The 12,168-nt window shown below is 42.2% G+C and overlaps 2 long non-coding RNA genes across 6 annotated transcripts in view; one reads left to right on the plus strand and one right to left on the minus strand.

Moving 5' to 3' along the window:
* Positions 1-7,667, minus strand: part of LOC142830142 (uncharacterized) — a 159,400-nt gene extending 151,733 nt beyond the window's left edge. For all 4 annotated transcript variants that reach the window (XR_012905116.1, XR_012905114.1, XR_012905115.1 and 1 more), the window contains exons 1-2: positions 5,446-7,667; positions 2,000-2,195 (exon numbers count right to left, since the gene is read on the minus strand). This is a non-coding gene — a long non-coding RNA (uncharacterized LOC142830142). The remainder of the gene's footprint in view (positions 1-1,999; positions 2,196-5,445) is intronic.
* Positions 1-12,168, plus strand: part of LOC142830144 (uncharacterized) — a 105,485-nt gene that overhangs the window by 87,340 nt on the left and 5,977 nt on the right. The gene's annotated exons all lie outside the window — the stretch shown is intronic.

The raw sequence follows: 12,168 nt of genomic DNA on the forward strand, positions 1-12,168 counted from the left end.
ACCCTCAGGAAAGTCCTGGGCATCAGTGTGGATACTTGAAATAATGCTGCTGTGTAGGCATGCCCTCAGTAAAGTAATGTTTAGCTATACAAAAAAAAAGGGATAGAAAAAAGCATTCTGTAAATAAACTAGTTTCTCTTATTTTAAATAAGCTCTAACAGAAAGATGGGGATCAAAGAGGATCAACAAATAGGATCTGAAGCATGGAGACACTTTCCTGTAAGGAGAGGAGATGAATGACATCAAGAAAGATAAAGGCATATAAAATAATGAACCCTAAACAGAAGCTATACCAAAGAGGACATTTAAATGTGTTGCCTTTCAATCTAAAGCAGACAGAGAAAGGACCATCTTATATAATTTTATTTAAGTAATGAAAATACCTGCAGTTAAGTCAGAAAATGAGAGAATCAATCATATTTTAGGGACTGGGACAATCAGTAACGGTTAGGGATTAGAAAGACATTTCATAATTTTGTGCATTGCAGGGTTTTCTGTAGCCAGCACCACAGCTGGTACAGGCTATTGTTCAATAGCCAACAGATGGAACAGTGATTTGATGCAGTATATTTCTTATGTTCCTATGTTTATTTTATATGAGACTGAGTAACTAATTTGAAAACAGGCCATAATGCATGTAGATGGAATAGTGATGGGTGAATTAGAGTGGCAACCCTTTAAAGGAGAAATAAATCATTTCCACTATATTCAGTTCTGGTTTAAAATGTCTGGTTTGCATTTACAACAGAATACAATAATTTACTTGATCTAAACTTTGATTAGTAATGGTGGCAAGTTTAAATACTTGGGATCTAAAAAATGTAAGTGTTCATTACCTACATCATTCAGCCTTGGATTTTTGCTTACAAGATGTGGACAGCACAACTCTACCAGAGAAATCAATTATAGGGCTTCAGTGTCCCCTCCATGAACAACCTGTGTCTCACTTTTTGTTTTTATTTTCTCATTCCCAGAAGTCAGTCAATGTGGAGACTTTGATCTAAATAAGTAACTAGTTGTGGTTGTACTATGGCAGTTAGCCTGGTACTGCTTCTCTAAATCATAAAACCGCTATGAGCTCTTAGAAGACCACTCATCATTGCTTCTTGAGATCTCCTCTACTCTTGCACATGATCTACTACAGACACAGAACTTTGTTAGCATTTTTTTTTCTGTGCAACTCTGGTACATTCACCGCATGAAAATGACAGCAGTATCTAGACAGAAACTGAAGTCCCTAAAAATCCTCCACCACCATTGTCTAGCTGTCCACAGTTACCCCTGGTTTTCCTTTCTTGCCTACCTTCTTCTATATCACTGCCCATGATCACCCAATGCCAACCTCTGCTTTGCTAGTATGGAGTTTATCACATTATTCTGTATTCCTTTAACTACTGCTTGCCCATGCCACCATATGGTACCTGCTCAGCCTGTTGTTAAAATGCTCCATACTGCTGTCTAAGTGCCCCATGTATGGTTTCATAAGCCAGGGCTGCAAAGGATATGCTGGCTCTCTCAGGATCATAAGGAGCATTTCCACATCTCCCACTGTAATCTTGTGGTTTGGACAAAAAATCCTATCTGCAGCTTTCTGTACAGGCCAGTGTTTCTAAAGATGTGTGTGTCAGGCACCTTTCCAGACTACCCTAGCTTGATGTATTTGAAACACCCACAAGTGTCCACAAGTGTCTGAAGCACCACTGAGAAGTATCCCTTTCTGTTGATGTACTTGGGGGCTAGGTGGGCTAGCAGTGAAATCAGAATATGTGTGCCATCTATTCCTCCTCTCCCCATTTGTTACATGCTTCTCAACTGGGAGGGCAGCTCTCATGCTGGTGTCCTTGCACCACACATCAGGAGCCAGCTCGGCACATAGCTGCGGGAAGATTGCTTTGCACATCCTAAAGTTCTGTAGCCACAGGTCTTCATCCCACACCTGCATGACACTGCAATCCCACCACTCAGAGCTGTTTTCCCATGACCCAAAGTGTTGTTTTACCCTGTACAGCTGCTCTGTGACTGCCAAATGCAATTAGTTTGCTGTAGTCCATATCATGCATGCTGTCAGGCTCCTCTGAATCTTCTGCCTCTGTCCGTAATTTCAAGATGATCTCCACTGCCATGCACGAGGTCCTCACAATAGTTCACAGAGCATGCAAGAGAACTGCATGAACCAGACTGTCTCTTTGCAGATTCTAGAATACACAGCAGAGAAATGGCCGTTGGGAAAAAAGCGTGAAAGGAGGCTGGACGCTCCAGAACAAAGATCTCCAGTACTCTGTTCCACAGTACCTATAAATAGATGGGGTTGCTAGGCTCCCTGGGATACATACCCACAGTGCATTGTTCCCGTTGTTGACAGGGGAGCTTAGATGTGGACACAATCTGTCGACCCAGACAAGAAGTGTGAACATGCTTTGGTGACTTTCTCTGTGTGTCAACATTAGATTCCTTGACTAAACTTGATAGTATAGACTCTAGAACTGAGGTCAGAGTACTAAATGAGCTAGGGTCACTAACGAGCCCTTATAATTCAGTGAGGCTGCTAAGTTTTTTGCAAGGCTGAACCCAGCTTGTCTCAAAGGGTGAGGCTGCCAGCCCATCCAAATCAGAAAGAAGCATTTTAATTGCCTCAGAATGATTGGCGGGGCGGGGAAGGTGGGGCGAGAGGTAGGGATTCCAGTTCATGGAGATATTTTTTTAATTGGTTTCATTCCAGAATGGAAGAAGTTATGCATTCACTAAATTACACACACACACACACACACACACACACACACACACGCACACTGAAGAATCCAGTATCCACACAGTTCTATGCCAAAGCTATTCTTTTATTTCAATGATTGGGTATTTTGTAGTGATTTAAAGTGGAAGTGACCAGGACAACGATTCTGTTTTGTGGCATGTTTTGAGACTGTGTCATTTTTTTCCTTTCTGCATTAAAAAAACAAAAGCTTTTGAATATTTGTGTGAGCATGGACTTGGACAGTGGAGACATGGGTCAGTAGTTGTAGTAGTAGTAGTAGTCAGGGTATCCCAAGTCCCTGCTCTGCCTGATTTAGAGCAGTGTTTCTCAACCTTTCTTTTATAAAGTACCCCTTTAAAAAAAAACAAAAAAAAGAAGTACCCCCAGTACCTACAATTTTCAGACACACAATTTTTTTCTACCATTGCCACACATTTGTTTAAACAACTGAATAGTAGCTGGGTGTGCAATGACATTTTTGGGTGTAAAAAGTACAAAAATAATAAAGCGCCGTAAAACTTAAACCAAAAATTCATTTTTCTCCAAATTTCAGTTGTGTTGACATACCCCCCAGACTTCTCTAAAGTACCCCTGAGGGTACTCATACCACTGGTTTAGAACCACTCACTTAGAGCAGTTCTTCATTGGAAATTAGTTAGAGTGGGGCTAGAACTCTGGGTCTCCAACAACCCAGGCTGGTATCCTAACCATACAATTACACACACTTTTCTGATTAACATTTTCTCAAAGTGTTTCAGTGTTGGTGAAATAGCATACTTCATAGAAATGAAAATGTTCCAGCCAGCTTTACTTTAAAGGCTAGTTTAGCTGGCAGAATGATAACTCCTTAAGGATTATTTTTATTTCACGTTTAATATCTTTCTTTGAAAGAACATTTTTGTGCTGATGTGGCTCTCTCAGAACTTGGAAACCCCAAAAGAGTTAAAAGAAAACTATAATAAGAAAGTTATTTAGAATTTATGTAAATATGAAGGAAGAGGGAAAGGTAAATACAGTACAGTACTGAGCTTTTCTGATAACATAGCTTTTAAGTCTACATGACTCCATGAGGAATTGCAGTGAAATCCGTGCACTTATGCTCATTTGAGTGGCCTGCTGGTTGCTTAATTTTTTTAAAAAGCTTAGCGGTAGACAGCCAGGGGCTCTTTCTTTTCTTCTGCCCCACTTTTTTTTTGTTAAACACGCTAGCTAGTTTTCTTTTGTACTGAAGAATTTATAGAAAATTGGCTTTCCAACAAAGAGGGAGAGCATTCAGCTACAACTGCTGTGACAGTACGCTTTCAAAATGTTAATGGCAAAATACCTGGCTTCAGACTCTGCTTTCTCAACAAAAAATTTTGGTTAAGCCTGATCTTAATCGGGGGAAATGCCATGCTTGATAGCCTGACAGTTTCACAGGGCTCACACCCGGTCATTAATGAGCCATTTCAAACTTTGCCTGTCCTAAGCTAATAACAGGGTTTGCTAGTAACATGTAAGTTGCCATAATCATGTGGCAACTTTAGGGAGAGCAAATCAAAACTTCAAACTATTCGTGTAATGGCTCACTACCAAAAAGAACTGTGATGAAATTATACATTTAGCTGTGGTGTACTATGCGCTTTACAATGTGCTGAGAGAGAAAGCTGTGGTTTGTTCTTCTGAACTTCTTCATATGCAAAAACAGCAACTCCCCTAAAAGAACCTAGGCATTACACTAACAAGAGCTAGAGCTGCTACATGAATTCAATGGAAGATGGTGCTTGGTCCTGCCATGAAGGCAGGTGACTGGACTTGATGACCTCTCAAGGTCCCTTCCAGTTCTGTGAGATAGGTATATCTTCATATATGCAGGTGGAAGGATCGCTCAGTGGTTTGCCCAATGGCTTGTTAAACCCAGGGTTATGAATGCAATCCTTGAGGGGGCCATTTAGGAATCTGGGACAAATCTGTCAGGAATGGTACTTGGTCCTACTGTGAAGGCAGGGGACTCAATGACCTTTCAAGGTCCCTTCTAGCTCTATGAGATAGGTATATCTCCAAGATAATGTGGCTGTATACCCCACGTTCATTGGTGATTTTATTGATATAATATTTATGCTCCCAAGGGAATGTTTTGAGAAATGTTGTATATGGAGATTGCTCCTAGGGCCACAAATGTCACTCAAGCTTACTACAGCAATTCGTCTGCCTGCAAAATCTGGAGTCAGAGATGAGCTCAAATTCCCTTCAACCTCACCCCCACCCCCAAAAACACATGTCCAAAATTTAGGGGTATTTGGTTCTGGACAAGAGATTGGATTCATATCTATCTCTAATGCTGAACAACTACTTGTACATATATTTAATTTCTTTTGTGTTCTTTTATCTGGCACATTTGCCACTACTTTTTTCTTTGACCTGTTTCGAAGTTGTTATCGCAATTTGATTCTGGCTGACTGAGCATTTTCCAAAGAAAAGCTAGATACAATTTTCCATGCTGTGGATTATCACATTTTGAACTTTGGCTCACATGGGTAAAACTAAACAGACTTTCAAAGAGCAACGTTATATAAATAGACTAAAGTTTATATATTTATGCTCTGTGTCATGTACAGCTAGGCAAACCATTCTCTTTCAGATGTCAGAAATCTATGGCATTGGGCTTTATAGCCCAAGTCAAAATTCTCTCATGTCGTAATATGATAAATACTTACGTTTAAAGGTAACTTCTAATGACCAGGATCTGAAGTGAATGGGACGCCTCATGGGCACAGAAGTCCACCAGCTTGGCTGCCCTTGCTGCATGATGGACTAAAATAGGATTTGTGCCTCACTCAGGCACAGGTTACTTCAAAGTTAGGGAAGCAGTTAACTTAGTGGCTAAGGCATTGACCTGGAACTCAGAAGAGTACGCTTCCATGCCTAGCTCAGCCAATGACCTTGTAAGCAAACTAGGAAAATATGGTCCAGCTAAAATTACTGTTGTGGTTGCACAACTGATTGAAAGATAGTACTCAAAGTACTTTCTGACTTGTTTATTGTCAAACAAGGAGGGTGTTTCTAGTACAGTCCTGCAGGAACCTGTCCTGGTTTCAGTACTACTCAAAATATTTAGAGCCCTGGGCCAGTAGAAAATATATATACACAGATGAGGAAATCCATGGAACTGCAAGGCTCTACCAGGAACTGCAACAACAAAAGCAGCAGCATGCTGGGCCATTTTTTGCAAGATCCAATGGCAAGCCCAAGCAGCTTCTCCTGTGTGGTTGTACCTCCCTCAGGCACTGGGCTCATTGACTCATGTTAGTGTGTACAAGAGGTTCGTCTGCACCCAGACAAAAGATACAAACTGCTGCATGGAAGGGAGGCCTGTCCAGGAACATGCAACCCATTTGTACACCCTAGTATGACAAGGGACAGCTGCTGGTGAGCCAGGTACCCATGCGACTGGAATCTCCATCACTGGAGCTTTTTAAAATCTGGTTGGACAATACTTGTCAGGGATGGTCTAGGGTTATTTGGTCATGCCATCAGGTGAAAACTGCACCTGGTGACTTCTCAAGTCCTCTTCCAGCCCAAATGTCTATGATTCTGTGATTCTATGATGTACCATTAACTTGAAGCTTAGCTGTGTTTTTTGAAATGCCTGATGAAGCAGCTTTAAAAAACATTTCCATCCCCTTCCTATTGATACTTAATGCATATATCAATATATCTGTATGTCATGTACCTCCTACAAGAGTTTGAGTTCTATCTCAAACTTTTAACCAGACAGCACCACTTAGAAAACATTTGTGACCCATACTTCAAATTCTACCACCAGAATAGAAATTAAACTTTTCTCCCAACAGAGTGCAGGACATCCTTGTTTTTCCCTTTGGGTATATTTAAATAACAAACTTACATAAGAACTCTGACTATCATTAAAGATACCTTTGTCCAACTCTTTATGGTGTGCTTACTAAAATTATAGGAAATTCATTTTTTGAGGAGTAACGTTAGTTTGAACAAAGGGGTTTGGTTCGAACTAACGCATCCCGGTGCGCACTTTCACTTTTGAAACAGCTATTGATCTGAGTAATGCACCAGCGAAATCATGCTAATGAAGCACAGGATATTTAAATCCCCGCTTCATTGACTATTTCGAATGCCTACATTTGCATCCCTAGTTCAAACTAGGGTGCAAGTATAGACATACCCTTAGTCTATAAGGTGTCACAGGACTTCTGGTTATTAAAATGTGGTGTTCTTCAAAAGGAATTCTGTTTCAATGGAGCATTAAAATGTACCAGATTTCTAAAGCTATATACAGTATCTCTGATATGTCGATTAGCTTAGTTTATTAAGAGATGTTGGACTCTTAACTCAGACTGTATTTGGATTAACAGGAACTATCCTTTGATAGAAAATTGGAAGAAGCTGAAGAAAGAGTTTTCTAAATACACTAACCTTATCTTCAAATCCTCCAAACTCACCTCTTCCATACTACTTACAGTAAACAGCAAATTGACAGCAAGTGGGTAGATGGGGAATTTTGTTCACTGCTCCTGATGAAGAATTACACACATCCAATTTTTTTTTGTTATTCCATCTTCCCTATCTTCACCCTGAGCTGCAGTTTTCTCATCTGCCCATAATATTTTGTCTTTTAAATGCCAGATAGAAGTACTCTTGGAGCTAGAGATGATTCCCAGATTGCACTACTGCACCAAAAATACTCATGCAGCCGGGATAGCACAGGCTGTGGCAAGTGGCAGCACAGCCTAGCATCCTTGAGTACAAACCCTCACACATCCTGTGGAAATGTACTTGGCATGGCTGGCCCACTTCATCATTTGCCACTGCCAAGACCTTAGAAGTTGGGCCCCCATTTTCTAAGTATCTCTACCGCTCTTAGAATGCCCCTCCCTCCAGCTCACTGAGGCATCTAGGTGCTACTGACTATAAATAGTTTGGTAATAATTTCTTTATTATTATTATTATTATTTATTAAACTGTTATCTACACAGTTCCAAAACTTACCATTTACTGCACTGCTGTACTATCAAATGTTTCCATTTCTTTGGCTTTAATAATGCTAGTTTTAGTACCAAAGGCAAACATGAATGCAGAATGCCAGCGAAAGAGGACCTGTATTCTTGTTGTAAGCACAGATCATATTTATGTGGTGACTTTCAATCTGAATTTTTAATAATATCTTTAATTAGTAATGTCTCTTCTAAAAGCCTATGGAAATTGTCAACCATTTTATTTATAATTTATTCCTCTTGAGAAGCCAGGAAACTAACCACAGGCAAGATTCTGGCAGACTGGGAAATTTTGCTCCACTGGCAAATGTTAATTTCTATTTCTCCTCACTCCATAGTAAAAGCTTTTAGAAGTCTTGAGTAGGCCAACATGTTTAGACATCACTCTCCTATGTTCCCTTAAAGGGCACTGATGCTGTTGAGTGTTGTTAGTGGCTCCCTGGTACTCAGAGTTAAATGCCATCTGAGAAAGGGAGTGGGGCCGGTATATGCACATGTCAAAATTAATACTCAGCTCTTGGCTGTGGTGTTGGAGTCAGCAGCACAGAGCTGTGGCCAGATGTGAATATTAAGAAGATGGGTCCAGTCCAGAAGAATGAGAATTTAAGCAAATCTGGCGGGAAGTATATTTTGTAATTGCTAAAATACTGTATTTTCACTAAAGCCTTTAACTCCCGGCTCAGTGAAGTGAACTTGGATTCAAGTGGAAAGAAATATGAGCTTCCCAGGAATGTGAAAATGGCAACATTGGCACGAGTTCCAGGGGAAGACAGTTATGAAAGTGAATGAAACCAAGAAGAGACCCTAAACAAATATTTTACATCATCCCCCTATGAGGTACTGTGATGAACTATGCTGCATTTTTCCTGTTCCTATCAAACCTAATGCTGCTGGTGATCACCAAGTTCAATAAAAGCACTTTACTCACTTCCTTTTGTGACATCTTTAAACGTAGATGGTTTTCAGGGTAATCATGATAGTATCTTATAAATTGTGGGGAAAGTCAGTGGTATCCTTGCAGCTGCCATCCCATAAAGACTTCTATATGATGCCCAACCTCAGCAGGACCAAACAATGATTGGAAATGTGGTGCAGCACCTCAAGTGTCCCTAGTCGAGTGCTGGCTTTCCCTTTTTCCTAATTGTCTTCTGTCTCTCTTTATACCCTCACAGTCTGTGAGCCTGTACAGCACAGGAGTCCCCTTCTTCAATTAATGTTTGTGCTGATTCTCATTTTTTGCGTCGTGGAAGTAGCTAGTGACTCCAGTCAGCACTAGGGCTTTAAGAACTACACAAACACAGAATGGAAGGACAATCCCTGCACCAAAGAGATCAGAGTCCAAGAGAGGATGTTACATTGACTCTGACCAGAGTGGGATGGAAGACAGGAAAGACAAGGAAATCAGCATTAAGAATATTGCCTGGCTATGTGCCCAACAAATGAACTTGAATGACAGATTACTTAAATTTCAAGGTCTTTGGTTCAGGGTTCATCTTTTTGTTACATGTAACTAGCATAATTGAATCCTGGTTCTTGACTGGGGTCTCGAGGTGCTACAACACCGCAAATTAATTATAACAGATGAATTAGATAAACATCAGAAGCTCTTACTGTCCAAGACTCTGCAACTTGTATATATTGCAGCAAACCTGGATCTTGATAAGGGATCTGAAGGAGGCCTTATGAGGCTGTTCTTTTTTTCTTCAAATCACAAGCTAACACGCCAAGTTAGCTATTGAATGAAATCATTAACACAAAGCAGCAAGTCATCCCTCCGATTTCAAACTTAATTACAAACTAACAGGAAACCATCTTTAAACTCACCATGGGTGTGTCTAGACTGCATCTTAGGGCTGTCCTACACTAATGTTTAAAGCAGTCTAACTCACATCTCTCATGGGTGTGAAAAAGCCACCACCCTGATCAATGCAAGTGTTAGCAACCTAAGCACTGTCCATACCTGTGCTACCTTGACAGGACATGATCTCCCACCAGTAGAGAAATACACAGTAGACACAAGAATATAGACTGTAATGGCAGAGACAGAAAGTTTCTGAGACTCACCACTGTTCTTGCACTTTTTGTGTCCATAGCAAGGACAAAAGACAGTTTTGAGTATAAGGCTAGGAACTAGCTGGCCTGGATTCCATTCGTAGCTCTGCCTTTCAACAATAGGGTTTGCCCAGGAATTGACGAATTTTATAATGTGTTTTCTTCTGGAATTGGAAGTCACAATGAACACCAAGAACAAATTTTGCTTCTCAGTTACAGAGTCTGGCAATTTATATTGTTCTCCATGTTGTGAGATCTCGAGCAAAGGGGACAGAATACAGAATTGTGATTTGTCTAAGACTGAGGCTAATGGAAATATTCTGGTGTTAGCCCCCCAATGTAAATTGCAAAGCTTGAGTATGTAGTCTGCTCTTTAGGCTAGCAGACAAAGACATAACAAGATCTGATGGTGGCCAGAAGAGGAAACATGGTACAGTAAAACTCCAATAGTCCGGCATCCAATAGTCCGGCACTCCTTATAGTCCGGCATCAAAATGGTAAGAGCCTAGTGAGTGAGCTTCAGCAAAAAATGAGTCACAAGGTAACAGCGGCAGCAACTGAACTGAGCAAAAAGAGTAAAAAAGGTTTAAAAAACTAAAACATTACAGTATACTGTATACAGTATGTACAATAAAAAGGGTTAAGAACACTTTATATACAGTATATAATGTATACAGTATATATATAACCAGGTTTATAGTACCTCCTGATAGTCCGGCATATTTGATAATCCGGCACCACCTAGGTCCCATAGGTTCTGGATTATCGGAAGTCTACTGTAAATTGAGACTAGAGATGCATTTTTACCAGTGAGAGTGATTAACCATTGGAACAATTTACCTGGAAAGCTGATAGACCATCCATCACTTGCCCTCTGTAAATTAAGCATGGATGTCCTTCTAAAATGTATTTTCAAGCTCAGCTAGAAATTAAGGACTTGGTGCAGTAATTGCTGGGTGAAATTCTACATGCTGTGTTACACAGGAAGGTCAGACTAGGCAATCATAATGGTTCCTTCTGGCCTTACTACAGTAAAACTCCATTAGTCCGGCATCCAATGCTCCGGGACTCCTGATGGTCTGGCACCATCAGGAACCCGGAAGTGCTGGGGCAGCCGGACAGGCTTCCCCCATTCAGCTGCTGCTGAAACTGACCAGCAGCTAAATCGGGGAAGCCAGGAGCAGAGCAGCTGGGGTGCTGCTGGGTTGGTCTGGTAGCACTGCCCCTCGGGGCTGCGGCACCAACCCAGCAGCACTCCAGCTGCTCTTGGGGAAGCCTGGGGCAGAGCAGCTGGAGTGCTGCCAGGTTGGTCCCACAGCGCCAAAGGACAGCGATGCGGGACCAACCCGGCAGGACCCCAGCTGCTCTGCCCCAGGGGTCCTGGAATCAGCCGCTGATCTGTTTCAGCAGTGGCTGACTTGGGGACCCCTGGGGCAAAGCAGCTGGGGTGCTGCCGGGTTGGTCCCGCAGCACCGAGGGGCGGCACTATGGGACCAACCCAGCAGCACCCCAGCTGCTCTGCCCCGGGCTTCCTGGAATCAGCCGCTGATCTGTTTCAGCAGCGGCTGAATCGGGGACCCCTGGGGCAGAGCAGCTGGGGTCCTGCCGGGTTGGTCCCACAGTGCCGTCCTTTGGCGCTGCGGGACCAACCTGGCAGCACTCCAGCTGCTCTGCCCCAGGCGTCCCCAAGAGCAGCTGGAGTGCTGCTGGGTTGGTGCCGTAGCTCCGCCCCTCGGTGCTGTGGGACCAACCCGGCAGCACCACAGCTGCTCTATTGCAGGCACCCCCGATTCAGCTGCTGCTGAAACTGACCAGCAGTGGCTGAATCAGGGACTCCTGGGGCAGAGTCTGACTATCGTAAGGGGGGGCTATGAGGGATCTGGGGTTAGGCATCCCCTCCAACCCCACTCCAGACCCCTGATAGCCCCCCCCTTCTGATAGTCCGGAATATCTGATAATCCGGCACCCCCTGAGTCCTAAAGGTGCCGGATTATCGGAAGTTTACTGTACTTACAAAATCTATAAATCTCCAGTAAGTAGCTTGGTGAATTTTTACCTTTAACCACTGCAAACCATCAAATACTTTATGGCTAATGGGGTATGTCTACACTACAGCACTAATTCAAACTAACTTAATTCGAATTAGTTAATTCGAACTAAGCTAATTCGAACTAGTGCATCTAGACCTAAAAACTAGTTCGAATTAGCATTTTGCTAATTCGAACTAGCATGTCCACACAGAGTGGACCCTGAACAGAGGTTAAGGATGGCCAGAAGCAGTGCCGGCAGGGCATCAGATTAGGATTTAGAGCATGGAGCTGCTGTCTCAGGCTAGCCGAGGGTTGTGCTTAAAGGGAC

The sequence above is a fragment of the Pelodiscus sinensis genome, chromosome 1 (assembly GCF_049634645.1).
Source record: "Pelodiscus sinensis isolate JC-2024 chromosome 1, ASM4963464v1, whole genome shotgun sequence".
NCBI lineage: Eukaryota > Metazoa > Chordata > Testudines > Trionychidae > Pelodiscus > Pelodiscus sinensis.